We start from the raw sequence: 16,530 nt of genomic DNA on the forward strand, positions 1-16,530 counted from the left end.
ATGACTTTTTTAGTTTAATAAAACAGGCCCTGCTCTTAAAAAGCTGTTGGAGTTAATCACATTCTCCGAAAAATTGATAACAACAGAAGCATGTGATTCAAAGTCACCCAAGGAAGTGTTTCGTATAGGTTTTTGAAATTGAGTCACACTGAGTCATTCCTGTCTTAGCATGGCCACCCTCCAGATTCCCTAGGACCTTCCCTAATTTTAGCACATGGTCACCCTAGCCCCACCCTCTACAGGATGCTTTGCCCTCTGCCATCAGTCTGGCACACTGCCATATCCCAGGCCCCATCTCCCTGGCTTCCTCCACTTCCCCTGCCTCTTTTCTACCCAGCTCCCACCATTCAGATGGGTCCTTCTGGATCAATAGTGTACATGCTAGGACCTATCTTTCCGGCAGTGAGGAGGGTTGATCCTACTTTACCCAATTCTCTGGTAGGACTGTCTCCCCAGACAAGCAGAGATAGGCTTCTGTGGCAGGATTTCTGTATGAAGAGGCCTAAAAGTCACTGACCAGGAGACACTACTTTTCATTCAGTTGTGCTGGAGAAACAGAGGCAACCCTCACAGAACTTTCCATCTAGCAGAGGAGAAAGATGCTGTCAACAATCACACACAAATCACATAGCTATGGCCCATGACAAGAGCTGCGAGGGGTGGGCACACCGTGGAACGGGTGTAAATGGCACCCTGCACTGGGGAGGGAAGCACAATGACTTCCCTCCCTAGTATGTGTCAGTGGCTGGGTGTTGATGGGGGCTGGAACAGATCATGGGGAGGACTCACAACAGCTGAAGGAGGAAAAGAACTGGGAATTTCAGGGAGAGGATTTTAAAATCCAGTTTCTGGCCTGGCCAATCTTTTGCTGGACTTTGGAGTAAAACCAACAAAACAAAATTTGTTAAAACCTGAAACTGGTTCAAATCCCAACAGCCCAGACAAGCTCCTTCACTTCTCTGTGCCTTTATCTTCTCATCTGAAAAATGGAGACACAGCCGACTGGTCATCTCCTGCCCTACTTTCTCTGATGGCCAAACAGCCTGACTCTGGGACACAGCTGGCCATGGCTAGAGCCTGGAAGGTCCAGGAACAGAGGTACAATGGCCTCAGAGCCCTGGGACTGCCTGCTAAGCCTGAGCCTGGAGGCTACATTCTCTCAGGGGTCTATCCTCACATGTACAGCCCTTTCCCCATCCAGGGGGTTTTCTTACTTCTCTCTCTCTCTCTCTCTCTCTCTCTCTCTGTGTGTGTGTGTGTGTGTGTGTGTGTGTGTGTCTGTGTATGTGTATGTGTGTCTAGGATATTTGCCAAAGTTACCGAGGTCAGTGCTTCTGGTAAAAAGGGTAGAATCAACTCCAACTGGGGATGGTGTTATGACCATTTTTGTGGGCAGGGAAGATAAAATATAATACCCGCTATTTGTAGTGCACTTTTAGTTGCTCTTTAAGGCAAACATCTTTTCCTTAGAATCCTCTGAAAAGTCCTCTATGATTTCCTCTTGCTGAAGCAATTTGTCCCTTCTTGGAACACTCCCCATGCTGCAGTGCATGCTGCTCTTAGGACACTTAACATGTTCTCCCTTGTTTTATGACTGTTTGTGCTCTTGTCCAACTAGACTTGCAGATCAAGCAATATTATTCCTTTTATATCCCTGCACAATCCCTAAAATTGGGTTAGAACATCCTAAGAAGCAAATAAATGCTTGTTGGATGAATCAATGATGTGTGCTGGAATGAATGCGCAACATAAATGCAAGAGGCTTTTCCCAGAGCCTTTTAACCCCTCTACTTAGCCCAGAACTCTTTTGACTACACAGATTTTGACCCTAACCTCTCTCCCATCCCCTCTTTGCTTCCCAATCCTAACAGGTCCCCAGTCTTCACGTCTTATTTGGCTGCTTCTATGGTTGAACAATAGTGATATTGTTATTGAAATAGCTTAGATGAGCCCAGTCACCTTGTATCAGCGACAACATTAATAGTGACAGGTTCCAGGGCCCACAATATTAATAGTGACAGGTATGGCCATTTGGTTGCCAAAATGGAAGGTTAATAGGTAGACACCCACTCAGTTTGACCCTGTTACTGACACTACACACATCCTGAATCTCTTTAAGCCCCATGAGATTAGCGCCTCCACTGAAAGGCTGAGGGATGTGTAGCTACACTTAGAAAAATACAACCAATAATTGAATTGGTGGCTCCACTGGAATATTAAACAATGATTTAACGATGCATACTCAAAAGCATCCATCTACATCCACTGAGACACTAGGACGCATATTTTGTGCACTGCCAGAGAGCTGAATCAGCCGAGGAAGTCTCCTGCCCACCAATGAGGATGTTGAACACAGGAATCCACTGTGCCCTGGGTTCTAGGAAATGAGAAAAACAGAAAACGCTCTAAGCTGACAATTATTTATGCACTTCACCCACAGTTGAAGTCTATGGACAACCAGGAGAATCAAATGAAGCCAGAGGTTCATTCCCCCAGGGACTCTCAAGCCTTGTTCATCCACAGCCTAGGACCCCCTGCTGCTCCACAGCCCCATGCATGTAAATCTTACAAACAAGTTGCTGTTCACAGTGAAGATGGGCTGAGAATGAGGATGGGCTCACAAAAATGCAGCTTCACCATAGATAAATTCAACTGAAATTAATATACATTTTGAGAATATGACCCAGCAAAGTACCACTGTCTCTGGTGGGGATGAGGGACACAGGGTGGTGGTAGTACAGAATTAGGCACACCAGTCTCTGTCTGCAGGAGGCTCACATTCAGGGGAAATGCAACCAAACACGAGACATTTTTTCCTGATGGTAGGTCACAAGCATCATAGCTATATAGGACAGCAGAGCCGAAATCCTCTAGTCACCTTAAAGAATCAAAGTGTCTGTGTGTGCCCTGAACCTAGCAACAGGGGGCTCCTGGGACCACACGGTTCACAGGAAACAGCCTGGACTTTGGAGACAGACCCACCTGGTTTCAAATACCAGCCTCACCACTGACTATGGAATGTCCTTGGTCAGATTGCTTACTCTAAGTCTGTGTTCTCCCATCTATTAAACAGGGCTAAAAATGCCTTCTTTATTAGATTTAATAATATAATAATTTAATAATAATTTATATATTAAAATTTTAAATATATAATTTATTTATATATTATAAAATATAATAATTTATATTATTATATTATTATTATATTACACAGAGAACTGAACCTCTGTGTAAGAAGTTCCACTGCTCTGAGGCTGCCATGTTGTAAGGAAGCCCAAATAATAAATAAACATCAAATAATGAACATCAAATGCCTAGTAAAGTAACTGACATTTAGATGATACTCAGTGAATCTCTTTACTGCTTAAGGTTCTCTTATTCACTTTCATGTCCGCTGTATCTATAACTGGGCTCAGCAATATTGCACGCGTGGATGGATGGATGGATGGATGGATGGATGGATGGATGGATGGATGGGTTGATGGGTGGCTAGATGGACAGATAAAGAGACAGATGGATTTCCACTATTGGGACACTCTTTTGCATCCCTATTTTACAATTAGGGAGCAAAAAGAGGTCAAACACTCTTGTAAGGTGCTGGTGTACTTATTGTCTCAGGGACTTGTCACCTCATCCCGGTCTCTGTCTTCTAGTAGGTCAGTCTGTGTTACCCAGCAGTTCTGCCTCTTTCCCTCCTGTCTATCCTAAATCCTTCAAGATTCGATTCAAGTCCCACTTCCTCTGCAAAGCCTCCTCTGACCAGATCAGCTTACTCTTCTCTCTCCTTTTCCTGAACTTGCCAATAGTGACTCTCTGTCACATCATTTGACTTTTGGTTGATAACTATGTTATGTATGCATCTTATTTCCCCAGTCTGATAGCAGAGAATGGGTTCTAGGCTTCCCTTACACCCCCAAGCATGAAGCTGGGCACATGTGCCTACCGGGTAAAGAATGCAGAAAATACTTTTTACTCCTAATGACAAACATTAGTTGCTAATGTTACTTCTAATAATAAAAGTTGACATTTATTGAGTGGTGCCAGGCACTGCACTGAGCACTTGAAATACCTTATCTCATGTAAGCCTTATAATAACTTTAGAAAATAGGCATGATTATCTCCACTTTACAGATAAGAAAACTGAGTTTGAGAGAAGTTGCAATGCTTTTAAAACATAGACCCTAAATTCTTTAATGCTCCTCTCATTGACGGGGCTCTACATCCTCTCCCTTCGAATCTGGGTGGGCTTCTGACTGCATCTATTAATAGAGTATGGCAAAAAGTGATGCTCTGTGACTTCTGAGGCTGGGTCCTAGAAGACCAGGCAACTTCTTCTTTGTTCACTGGAACCCAAGCACCTGGAGAACTGAGCCTCTGCATAAGAAGTTCCACTGCTCTGAGGCTGCCATGTTGTAAGGAAGCCCAAGCCTCATGGAGAAGCCACAGACAGATGCTCTAGTTACTGATCATAGTCTTTGAGTCATTCTAGTCCAGGAGCCAGACATATGAGTGAAAGAGCTTAGATGATTCCAGCCCCAGTCTTTGAGATATTCCCAGGTTTCAAGTCTTCCCAGTGAGGCCTCAGATGTATGGAGTAGAGACAAACCATCCCTACCACATCCTGTTCAAATTCCTAACTTGCAAAATTCATGAGCATAATACAGTAGTTATTTCAAGCTGCTAAATTTTGAGGTGATTTGCTATGCATCAATAATAACTAGAAGTTCATTTGACTTGCCCAAGGTTACCCAGCTAGTAAGTGGCAAAGGTGGGATTCAAGCTCATGTGGTCTGACTTCAGAGCTCATGTTCTGGAACTGCATAACAAGCCTCCCAATACATGCTTGGGTTAAGCTGGCATGCAGTGCACCATGTGGCTGATCTCAGATTCTGGAAAGTGGAAGATGGGCCCTGAAGAAATAAAGCTGGGGCAGGGGCCCAGGTGGGTCTCTGGAGAGGAAGAAGGTGGCATGTAGCAGGTGTGACATGAGGCTTTGCCTCAAATACAAGATTTTGTAAGTCCTGGGCAGCAAAAGGCAACAAGAGGACACTTGATTGGGAAAGAAAGTAAAAGCATCAGTGCAGTATGTGCATGAGGTGTGGGCATGGAGTGGAGAATGGTAACAGGGAGCTGGTGAGCCCTTGGGACTCATGGAGATCTTCTCTCATGTAAGAGAGAAGGCTGGGCAGGACAGCTCCATGGCAAACAGCTGAGGGAAAAGGATGTCTGAATGCAGACAACAGAGATGACTCCCTCTGTCCTCTGCCCATCAGGACCCTCCACAGAATCTGGCTGCTTCTTTGGGTGTGGGCTGAGCTTTCTCCAGCCTTAGATGAAGGCCCAGGCAGAGGCCCACTGCAACCCTGCAGATCTCCTATTCACTGACAACTCCCGTTCTCTGCCCAGCCTCCTTCCAACTTAGGGATAGCATCATCCTTTTATTCTTTCCTTCATTCAACATTTAGGACCTGCTTCCTATAGGGTAGGCTCTGTTCTAGATGCTGGGAACAGAGACCAAAGTAAAAATAATGAGCTCTTTCCACTGAGTTACCAGGCAACAAGGTAAGGGCTGTGATGGAGGTGTTTTGTGGATAGGGAAACAAGGATTCCCCACCCCTGTGAAGCTGATGACTTGACACCTTCTTCTAGCTACTGGCATTTTCATTTTCCAAGTACTTTCATTTGATGATGTCTGTAGCCTTTTCTTTTCTTTGGGCTTTTAGAATGACACGATGCAGAATTTCTGTAAAGTTGTCTTCAGTCAAAAGCTTAAAATATTTGCTCCACTCTCTTGGGTAGTGATGAAAAATCAGGGAGACATTTGCTCAGATACAAACACTATGACCCCTGGATCATAACCCACAGCCATGTGTTTCTACAGTTAATAATAGTACAAATGCAATAAAACTTCATATTTTACATATTGCTGTATAATTTTAAGGCTCTTCCACAGTCATCATCATTATTTGATCCTGACTTCCCCAAATGAAAGGTGGAATAGGTGCTGTTTCCTGAGTGACTTAGTCCATTCAGGCTCCCGAAAAAGAATACCATAGGTTGGGTAGCTTTAAAACAACAGGAATTTATTGCTCACACTTCTGGAGCCTGGGTAGTCCAGATCAAGGTGTTGGCAGATTGAGTGCCCAGTGACCTGCTTCCTGGTTCATAGATGGCTGTCATCTTTTTGTGTCTTCACATGGCAGAAGGGGTGAGGGAGCTCCCTGGAGTCTCTTTTATGGTACTAACCCCATTCATGAGGGCTCTACCCTCTCAAAGGCCCCAGCTCCAAATTCCATCACCTTGGGGCTTAGATTTCAACATGTGAATTTTGGAGGGACATAAATATTCAGTCCATAGCACTGGGTTTACAGCTTGTGAAACTATGCATGCAGAAGTTAAGCAACTGATTCAAGGTTCACACACTGGGCAGTGGTGGAGACATGGTTGGGATCTGGCTGGAGACTGGACATCCTGAGTTTCTGCTGCACACACAGCCCTTCTGGACAGGATGGCTCCTTCCCCAGGCCACTGCGCTTCATGCCTCTGGATCAGCTATCCCAGGCCAACAGATCTGCCAACTGTTCTTTCCATACTGCAAGCCTGCAGTGGGAGGAAGCTAGCTTCCTGACAAGGCCGCTTGTGAAGTTCACTGGTCAGTAACACACCTGGTAAAATGCCAAAGCCTGGGCACCAACATGAGATCAGAAGGGAACCTAGGGGAACTCTTCTGGGGTTACCCAAAAAAGGGCAATCCTATGCCTTCATGTATCTTGAACATAAATGAACAGGAACAAGAGGCAGACAGGAGTGGGGTGAAGGGCACAGACTCTAAGCCTGGCTGCTGGATTCAAAGCCCACTTTGCCACCTACCAGCTGTAAGGCCTTGGGTAATCACTTAAACCTCATCTGTTTCCTTATTTGTGAAACAAGGGTTGTGACAACATCCACCTCATGGAGTTGTTATGAGGATTAAGCGAGTTAATACTTATTAAACGCCGAGGGCAGTTCTTGGCATGTGGTAAGTTATTTATAAATGTTTGTTAAATAATGATGGACCCTCTAAGGCAGCGATCCCCAACCTTTTGGCACCAGGAGCCAGTTTCATGGAAGAGAGTTTTTCCATGGACAGAGGGTAGGGGATGGTTTCAGGATGAAGCTGTTCCACCTCAAATCATCAGGCATTAGATTCTCATAAGGATCACACAACCTAGATCCCTCACACGTACAGTTCTCATAGGACTCCCATGAGAATCTGTTGCCACCACCGATCTGCCAGGAGGCAGAGCTCAGGCTGTAATGCTGTCTTGCCCACCCCTCCTGCTTTGTGGCCCAGTTCCTGACAGGCCATGCACCAGCACCAGTCCATGGCCCAGGGGTTGGGGACCCCTGCTCTAAGGGCCAGGCACTGTACTGGTACTATGGCAAATGGAGGGCCAGGACATGCCACTGACCCCAGGGAGCCTACAACCTGCCCACTGCCTGTGTCCATGTGAGGTCATGTCCATATCTTCCACTGGACTCTCCATGTGAAATATTTACTGTGACATCTCCTTCAACAACAAGGTATTTAACAACTTGTAGTATGAATGAGAATTAAATAACCTTAATGTCAGGGATCAGGAGGATGGAAGTAAGGAAGGATAAGATGAGTTCCCTATCTATGGATGTCAGCAATGAAACCCAGACTGAGCACTGTTAGTCTCCGTTTCTGTCCCTTCCAGCAGGACAGCCAGTAGGCACCTGTGGCTATTGAGTACTTGGAATATGGCCAGTCCAAACTGAAATGTGCAGTAAGACGAGAACCAAAACAGAAAGCGTGCCAAATATCTAATTAGTAAATTTTCGTATTTATTCTGTGTTGAAATGATAGTATTTTCAATACATTGGGTTAAATAAAATATACTATTAAAATTAAGTTCACTTGTTTCTTTTTATTTTTTAAAATATGGCTACTAGAAAAGTTTAAATTGCATCTGTAGTTGTGTTTGTGGCTCACTTTATTAGCCAAGTGCTGAATGACATGGGTCCCAGCAGATAAGCGAGCTGGGAAAGGAAATATTCAACTTCCCTTAGGAAGACACTCACAGAGAAGGTGAGAGTTTGGTGCAGGTCCCAGGGAGATGCTCTTTCCTGTGTATCCAGTGCCTGACCAAGGTCCCATTCTTACTGGGTGCTCATCTTTGATTTGTTGAATTATTGCCAAAATGTGACCTGGCTGTGTGGTGGGAGAGAGGGCAGGAAAGCAAGCAGGCCTAGGAGCAGATGCTCTGACTTTGAATTACATCCCTTATACACCTGAAGATACTAAAATAGCCAGCTGGAGCCCATTTCTCGCCAGGCGCAGGCAATGGCCGTCTATCTGGGGCTTTCTATTTTGTTGAGTTGGCCTCCACTGAATCAAATTCTTTGAAGGACTCTGCTGATGCCAGCCTTGGTGCTTCCATTTTAAAGTGCTGTGTGAAGAAAGATTTGGACTTCATTGCCTCCTTTTCTTGGTGGCTGAATTGAGCCACTTCCCACCTTCCCCGGACCACATCCCTACACCATCCGTGGGAGAAAGTTTAGGAAAAGTTGAGTTTCTGCAAATGGCTCTAGGGGAGGGAGGGGGAGGATTCAGTAAGACCGGGCTGGTGGCCGACCTCGGAAAGCCAAGACTAATTCCGCAGTCTAGTCACTCCGTCAAACATTTAGTGTATCCGGGTGATTGTTCCCTGGTAGGCCGAGACGGTCTATCTGCTGGGCCTTTTGTCATGTTAACTGCAGCCGATCAATGGATTGAGGTCAGGACTTCTGATGTAGGTGCAAGCTTAGAGGGAAAAAAGTCTCAAAGATTCATTTTTTCTCGTCTGGTAACACTCCGGTCACTTATTTTTTCTCAGTTAGCCTCTGCCGCTCTAAAGTGGATATTGATCAGTGCTTTAATGCAAACCTGTCAAATTAATTTTGCAGACCTGGGATATGACTGGCCTAAAATTGCTTCTGCATCTGTTCTCTGCAGCAAGCCTATGAATTTTAATCACGGCCAGAATGGGTTGGTGGCTTTTTTTGTTAGAAACTTGAATAGGAAAGGTTTAAACTGTAAATGCCAGGGAATGATGCTGTTTTGTTCTTTTCAGAAACTCATGTGGTGGAGGTCAAAGAAATTATTATGTCGGGTGTATTCTTGGCAGATGCTGTGGGAAGCTTTGCGGGCTGGCTTTCTCCAGAGCTGCGCCCGGGGAGCGGTGGTGCCTCCATAAACGCATGCAGTTGCAGAGCCACAGCTCTGGGGGCTGGCAGGCACTGGGATGCCTGCACAGTTTGCCACCCCAGCCTGTGGCGCTATCCCTGCCTACTGTTTTTTGTTATCCAAGACAGTGTTACCTCCTGGAGGTGAAGGAGGCTTAGATTTCACTTTATTTTGAAGATTTAGGTTCCAGATCTGGCTCTGCCTCACCCTCCCATGTACTGTGGGTAAGGTGGATGTCTTTTTGAGACTCAGGTAATCACAGAAAATATTTAATGTCAGGAAACATCCTAAGGCCAGGCTCCTCCAGACAGGGTCATGCTATGTCAGCTCCCTACGCCCAGGAGTCCTGCAAGGGCAGGGTGGTCCTTAGCCACTGCCAATGAAATTCTCACTGTGTCCCCTGCAGCTGCTGTCCTGAGTTCTTGTGGGAGGCTCCCCACCCCTCCACACCTCAGATCCCGGGCATGGAGCTAGAGCTGACACCCACACTGTCATGCCCACTTCTGGCCACCACTACCACTGCCACCAGAGTGTCTTCCTGCTGCTTGCATTCCCTGGGCAGTTTCTCCAACTGGACTACTGTGGCCAGATGGCCCTTTTGCAGGGAAAGGTGTTCCTGGCATCCCTTCTCTGGAGAGGGTGGCACATCTGCCTCAGCCACCCAGGGGCTCTGTCCCTCCCTTCTGGTGGCAGCTCCCCTCCCCACAGACAGTCATGGCAAGTTCACTCGGCACAGAATCAACCAACTACAACCCTAACCGTATTTGCCCTTCACTGCACATCAACATCATCTATGTATTGAGTAGCTATTATGTCCAAGCTCTGTTCTCAGTGCTTTTCATACATTACCTAACTTAATGCTCACAAAAAAGATGCGAGGGACTTGCTGTTATCACCCCTGTTACTGGGAAGGTGACTGAGGCACACAGGTGAGATGATCTCACCCAACTTGCACAGTTCACTCGTGGCGATGCTAGGCTTGAACTCAGGCCACCTGGCTCTAGCACCCCCCTTGTGATCTGTACTGTCTGTCTGTCTGCCACGTGCAGGGAAGCACACGATGTGGTGTCACCTTATCTGGGTCCCTGATTGTTGTATCTGTGTTATTTTTACTTCCCCAATAAAACTCCAAACTCGAGGATGTCAATCCTCCTATTTCTTAATATTCAAATAGATAAATGAAGGTGAAGAACCACATGATCACAGAGAACAGGCCAGGAAAGCGTTTGGGGACAGCTTTGAAGGCAACTCTGATGAATTCAGCTTTACAAAGTAAGGGGAAGAGATGGGTGAGGGATAGAGAGAAAAGAGAGAAGTGAGAAAACGGAGAGACAGGAGAAGGGGAAGGGGAAGGGGAAGGGGAAGGGAAGGGAAAGGAATAATTTCATTTCACTTGGGCATATCTTATCTCTCCAACTGTAAGGTCCCAGCAATGGGAGGTTGGGAGGTGAACCCCCTTCTTCCTCCTGGAGTAACGAGCTGGAGGGGCTGGAAGACATGGAGCTCAGAGCCAACTGACACTCAGGTCAGAGAAATGGGCACTGAGAGACCCCTCAGGAGCCCATGGGAACTCACATGAAGGCCCACGAGACAGCAGCCTCTGGAAGGTTGTGGCTGAGGCATTATCGGCCTGCCAGGGGTCAACAGCGAAACAGCAGAGCCAACAGAGAGGGGACTTCCCAGCATCTGTAGTACCCAAGGGACACTTGTCTCCCTCCCTGGGACCTTCCTGGAGGAGCTGGACACTGAGGAGGGAAGGGACCTGGGTTGTCTCAGAGCCTGGCCAGCCTCCTCCCCAATCCCATATCCCTATCATCCTTGCCCCAGACAACCCTCAAGAGAGTTGGGGACCCTCTCAGACTGCACTGGGGAGAAGCAAAGAGATGCTGTTCAAACTAAACTTGAAGTTATACTTTGAACTGAACAGGATTGTCCTCACTGAAAGTGATCAGAAAGTTATGGAATTTAAGTTGTCACTGAAGAATGGAGGTAGGAGACTGAGTATAGTAGGTTTGTAATCATGCTCCCTCCTTTTCAGTGAGCACAGCCACTCCCCAGCCCAGAAACAGAGCTCCCTGTCTCACATATGGCTTTTAAATCTGAGAAAGGATCTTGATTGCACAGGTTTGGGTCAATCTTCAGTCCCTTCCTGTGAACTGGCCATTGTGGGGGAAGTTCTGTAGGTAGAGGAGCTCAGTCCATCCCCAGAGGGCAGGGGAGTGGGGTAGGGGAAGGGGTTCTGTTATTAGAGAAGACAGCAGCAGGGAGCTTGGGGGTAGTTACCTGCATGGAGGGAGTCAATCCCAGTGTGAGTGTTTTGTGGCTGTGCACAGCTTTGTGCTGAGTTCCTCCATTCATCTGAAAGCAGTCAATGCCTCTCCTGCCAGAATGGGGTCTCCAATCCTGCCTCATCGCCTCCCATATGTGAGTTGGGTCTCCCATGTGTGAGAACAGGCTCCTGTGAGGCCCCTGCCTCCTTCTCTAGCATCCTCCTCTATGCCAAGCAGAAAGCCAAGGAGATGGGAAGCGCTCAGTGAATGCCTCGTGAATGAGTGTCTGCCTGAGTGAATGAATGACTCTATGAATGAAAGGAAAGGAAGTGAAGAGCAATTAGACACACACATACCCAGAGCTCACCTAACCACACAGCTTCCTGCCCTCCACTCATCTGCTAAAAGCTTTGTGCCCATAATATCAGGTTTGGGCTCCTCAGTCCCTGAGGGGAGGGGCAAGAGGCTGCTGCTCTGTGGTCTGCAGGAGAAGGCACCAGGCTAGGGACCAGGGGAGTTGTCCTGCTGTTAATTACCTGTGTGACCTTGGGCAAGCCACTTAACCTGCCTTTGCTTCAGTTTCATCGGCCATCAAATGGGGCTAATGCTCTCTGTGTGTTTGCCCCACAACAGGGATGAGGGAAACAGACAAAATGACAAAGTTAACAGCACTTAGGCAAATCTAAAAGAAAAACAGTGAGGGAGAAGGAAGGCATTCTTATGACCGTGGGCCTCCATCGGGGGTGCATTCGATTACAGAGCTGGATGTTAGGGTGGTGTGTGGGGAAGGCAGGAAGGCCCTCCACACCGAGAAGCTCGCACTTTCAGAGAAAATCCCCCAATATCCAGATGGGGTCCTGTCGTGTGCCCAGCCCTGAGAGGGGAGAATTTAAAAATGAAAGAATCCTGCCTGCCCTTAAGAAAAGATACACACCTGTAAACAACTGGATCTGCAAAAAGGGCTCAGTCGTGTGTCACAGAAAATCAGTCAGTCCATAGATATTTGTTGAGCAACTACTATGTACTGGGCGCTGTTCTAGAAATTCAGGATAGGAGGCGGACAGAGTCCTGCCCAAAGAGCTACACACCAGGGAGTGAATGAACAATAAACAAGCAGGCAGTAAATGAATGGGATGGCATCAGAGCCTGGTAAATGCTGTTTTAAAAAAAAAATGAATAGGGTAATGCCATAAAAAGCAGCTGAGGTGGAGTAGGAGGCTGCTTTAGTGGAATGATCACGGAAAGGGTCTGGAAGGTGATGACATTAGAGCCAAGGCACACAGATGACAGTCAGAGTTCACGGAGGGAGGGCCCGGAAACGGGCAGGGTGCCTCGAGCACAGGGAACACAGGATAAGGTGGGCTGGGCCTGGCAACATCCACCTTTACTGGCTATGAGGAGGAGGGCAAGGCAGTGGGAACCCACTGGAGGCTTAAGTAGGGGTGGACATGATCTGAGAGAGAGCGAGTGACCAAGTAAATGTGGCACAGTGTTGGCGATGGATAGATATGGGTGATGAAGGCATGAGAATTCTCGTATTTTTCTTGCAGGTTTTCTGTTTGTTTGAAATTGTGTCAAAATAAGAAGATGAAAAACAAAAGACCACTTAGGCTTCTGGTGAACAGTTGATTGCAGGGGTTGGGGGAGGAAGGACACCTGAGGAGGCTCTTGCAGGAGTCTAGGTGACTTGGAGTAGGGGGAAGATGGAAGAGAGAGGTCATTTCCAGGTCATATTTAAGGAAGTTGTGTTTGTTTTGTATTGCTCCTATAACAAGTTACCACAAACGTGGTGGTTATCAACAACACAAATTTGTCATCTTACAGTTCTGTAGGCTAGAAATCCAACACAAGTGTCACTGGGCTAAAATCAAGATGTTGAGCTGTGCCCCTTTCTGGGGGCCCCAGGAGAGAATCCATTTTCTTGCCTTTCCAGCTTCTAGAGGCCTCTTTCCAGCTCTTGCACAGAACCTCCTGCTTACAGAACCAGAAAGGGTATTGAATCCTTCTCACGCTGTCATCTCTGTCTGACCACAGCCTAGAAAGGTCCTTGCTTTTAAGGACTTATGTGATTGCATCGGGCCCACCCACGTAATCCAGAATAATCTTTCCATCTCAAGATCCACAAACCTTAATCACATCTACAGAGACCCTTTTGCTATGTAAAGGAACATATTCACAGGTTCACTGAGATCAAAGTGTGGACATCTTTGGGGGCCACAATTCTGCCTACAAAAAGGTGGAACCATTAGAGTGAATTGGACTGGATTTGGGTGTGAGGGAAAGAAATGAACCAAGGATGACTGCAGGGTTTCTCACCTGAGCCACTGAGTGACGGATGGAGCCATTGATCCAGAGAGCATGCCCTTTAGGAGGAGTGGGCTGGTGAGGTGGGGAGAGCCAGGGAATCAATTGCTGTGCTGGAAGTGTGCTAAGTTTGGGCTGGCACAGGGCAGAGTAATTGGGGGGGCCTCACACTGGTGCCAAAGGGAAGAGAGGAGCATAAGCAAAGATGGGGCCTGAGAGTGGCACTCGTGGGGGTCACCATGCATACCTCTTTGGTGCATAAGCAAGTACTGAGCCCCTGATAGTCACCGGGCCTGAAGATACAAATACCTTCATAAATAAAAGATGTTCCAGAAGGAAATGGAAGGCCAGATGCAGACATGGTTGGACAGACAGATTGGGGTCTGGTTTACAAGGCCTTGGGTGCTAGGTCCTCAGGTGTGGGCATGAGGCAGGAACAAGGGGCGGCCCCCGTAGGGCCTTAAGTAGATGAATGGCACAACACAGGAAAAAGGACATGACAACATATGCAGTCACTAAACAGGCACCAAACTTGCTGAGTGTAGGCACATGCAGACAAGCTGGAGGCACGGGGCAAGGCCGCTCTAGCCCGGCCAGGGAATCCTGGCTTGGGCCTGTCCCTTCCTGCTACTCCTGGCTTGAAGGGATGTTCCTGGCACTGCAGGGTGGGAGATGTGTGGAAGGAAAGGGAGAGACATCTCCTCCTCTTTCTGAACTGCCACTCTTAAATCAAACAATTCAATCCAGGTGGAAGAGGCTTGGCAGCTGGGAGGGAAGAAGAAGGAGAAGCAGACGATAAAAAAAAAATCAATAACGCTTCCCCATAAAATAAATTGAGATTTGTGGAACTCACTTCCACTTGACATCAAAGATGCCGATTTGGTGAATTCGTTTAAGGCCAAATTGAAAATGTATCATTTTAATCCGGGTCCCCAGGCTGCCCCAGGCTCCATGGCAAGAGCCCTGGGGACTGGGTTTACTGCAGCTCCCGATGCTCATTTGGGGCAGATTGATCTCTATAGCTTTGGAGAAGCAGTGCTGTGGGTGGCAGGAGAGGTGGGTAGTTCCCCACCCCCTCCTCAGGCCAAGGTCCCTCCAGCTAGGACGTTGCCAGGAACCACTGATGTGGCCATGCTTGGCTGCCTGAGAAGTGGCTTTAAGAGGCAGACACAACACTAGCTAGTCAGAACCTCAGGCATCATGCAGCTCTTTCAACCCCACCAGGCCTTCCTGTTTCCTCCTGTAACCTAGTGTGCAATAAACTACAAGATATGTCATAGAGTGGACCCACTGTGGTTTTGGATCCCCTTTCCCCAGGGCATGAGTATGAAGTGAATGGTGGTGTGGAAGGTGAGGGAAAAGGGCTGCTAAATATTAAGAAAACAAGGCAAACACATGACAAATGAGCACCCCAAGGGTTTCCTTGGCCTGGGCTTCAAAGAAAAGAGGACAGGTCTAAAAAGCATTGGGTGAGGCTCTGGAACACATCTTCACTAAAGTTAAGATCCAGTCCTGCATGAGGGGCTTCCCTCATCCAAGATGTGGACACAAGGGCAGGAGAGTCTGCAGGCTGGAGGGTTAAGATGATGCCAGCCCTAGACTTTGAAGAAGCCATCTCTGACTAGACAGGAATGGCCAGGCTTGGGGTGGTGTGGCTAGGACAGCTCAGAAGTATGGGCAGACAGTGTGGTCCAAAGTGCAGAGTGCTGGTCACCAATTAATATCCTAGGTGAGCATGTCCGGGCTGCATGAATTCAGGCAACTGAACCTCTCTGTGCCTCTGAGTTCTTATCTATAAAAGCTGGGGGTGGGAGGTGGGCACGGTGGCTTACACCTGTAATCCCAGCACTTTGGGAGGCTGATGGTGGAGGACTGCTTGAGCCCAGGAGTTTAAGACCAGCCTGGGCAACATGGCGAAACCCTATCTCTACAAAAACATATATGTATTAATAATAAAAATAATAATATAAAGTGAAAAAGGGTAATAATGGCCTTACCACAGAGGATTACCTCGGACGCTTTTTTTTTTTTTTTTTTTTGACAGAGTCTCACTCCATCACCTAGGCTGGAGTGCTGTGGCGCAATCTTGTCTCACTGCAACCTCTGCCTCCTGGATTTAAGCGATTCTCCTGCCTCAGCCTCTCGAGTAGCTGGGACTACAGGCATGCACCCCCACACCAGGCTAATTTTTGTATATTTAGTAGACATGGGGTTCCACTATGTTGGCCAGGTTGGTCTCGAACTCCTGAACTCAAGTAATCCACCCACCTCCCCTCCCAAAGTGCTGGGATTACAGGCGTGAGCCACCACGCCCAGCCTACCTAGGACCCTTCCATGAGAAAACATAAAGTACTCAGAGTCATGCTTGGCAGATTGCTGACACTCTATAAATGTTACTATTTTGATGATTACAGTGACCAGTGGGGGCCTTTGGTCACACCATTGAGCCCTTACCAGCGTCCGCTCTGTAAAGTGAATGAGTAGAACGAAAGGCTTTCTGTGGTCCACAGCCTGGGCTTGCCTGAGTCTTTGCTTCTGTGGATCCTTCTTCTCACCCATGTGATTGCACAGCCAAGCAAGGGCTGTTCACCCCAGGGCTTCTAGTCTCGCAGTTTCTAGCCCTAAACCCTTGGAACCTTGGACAGAGACATTTGAGCATTTGCAAGAGCCCCAAGAAAGTCAGCCCAGAGAGAGGCCCAGGAAAGGTAGCAAGGACTAAAGCAAGAC

Source organism: Hylobates moloch, unplaced genomic scaffold (genome assembly GCF_009828535.3).
Source record: "Hylobates moloch isolate HMO894 unplaced genomic scaffold, HMol_V3 SCAFFOLD_5, whole genome shotgun sequence".
Classification (NCBI taxonomy): domain Eukaryota; kingdom Metazoa; phylum Chordata; class Mammalia; order Primates; family Hylobatidae; genus Hylobates; species Hylobates moloch.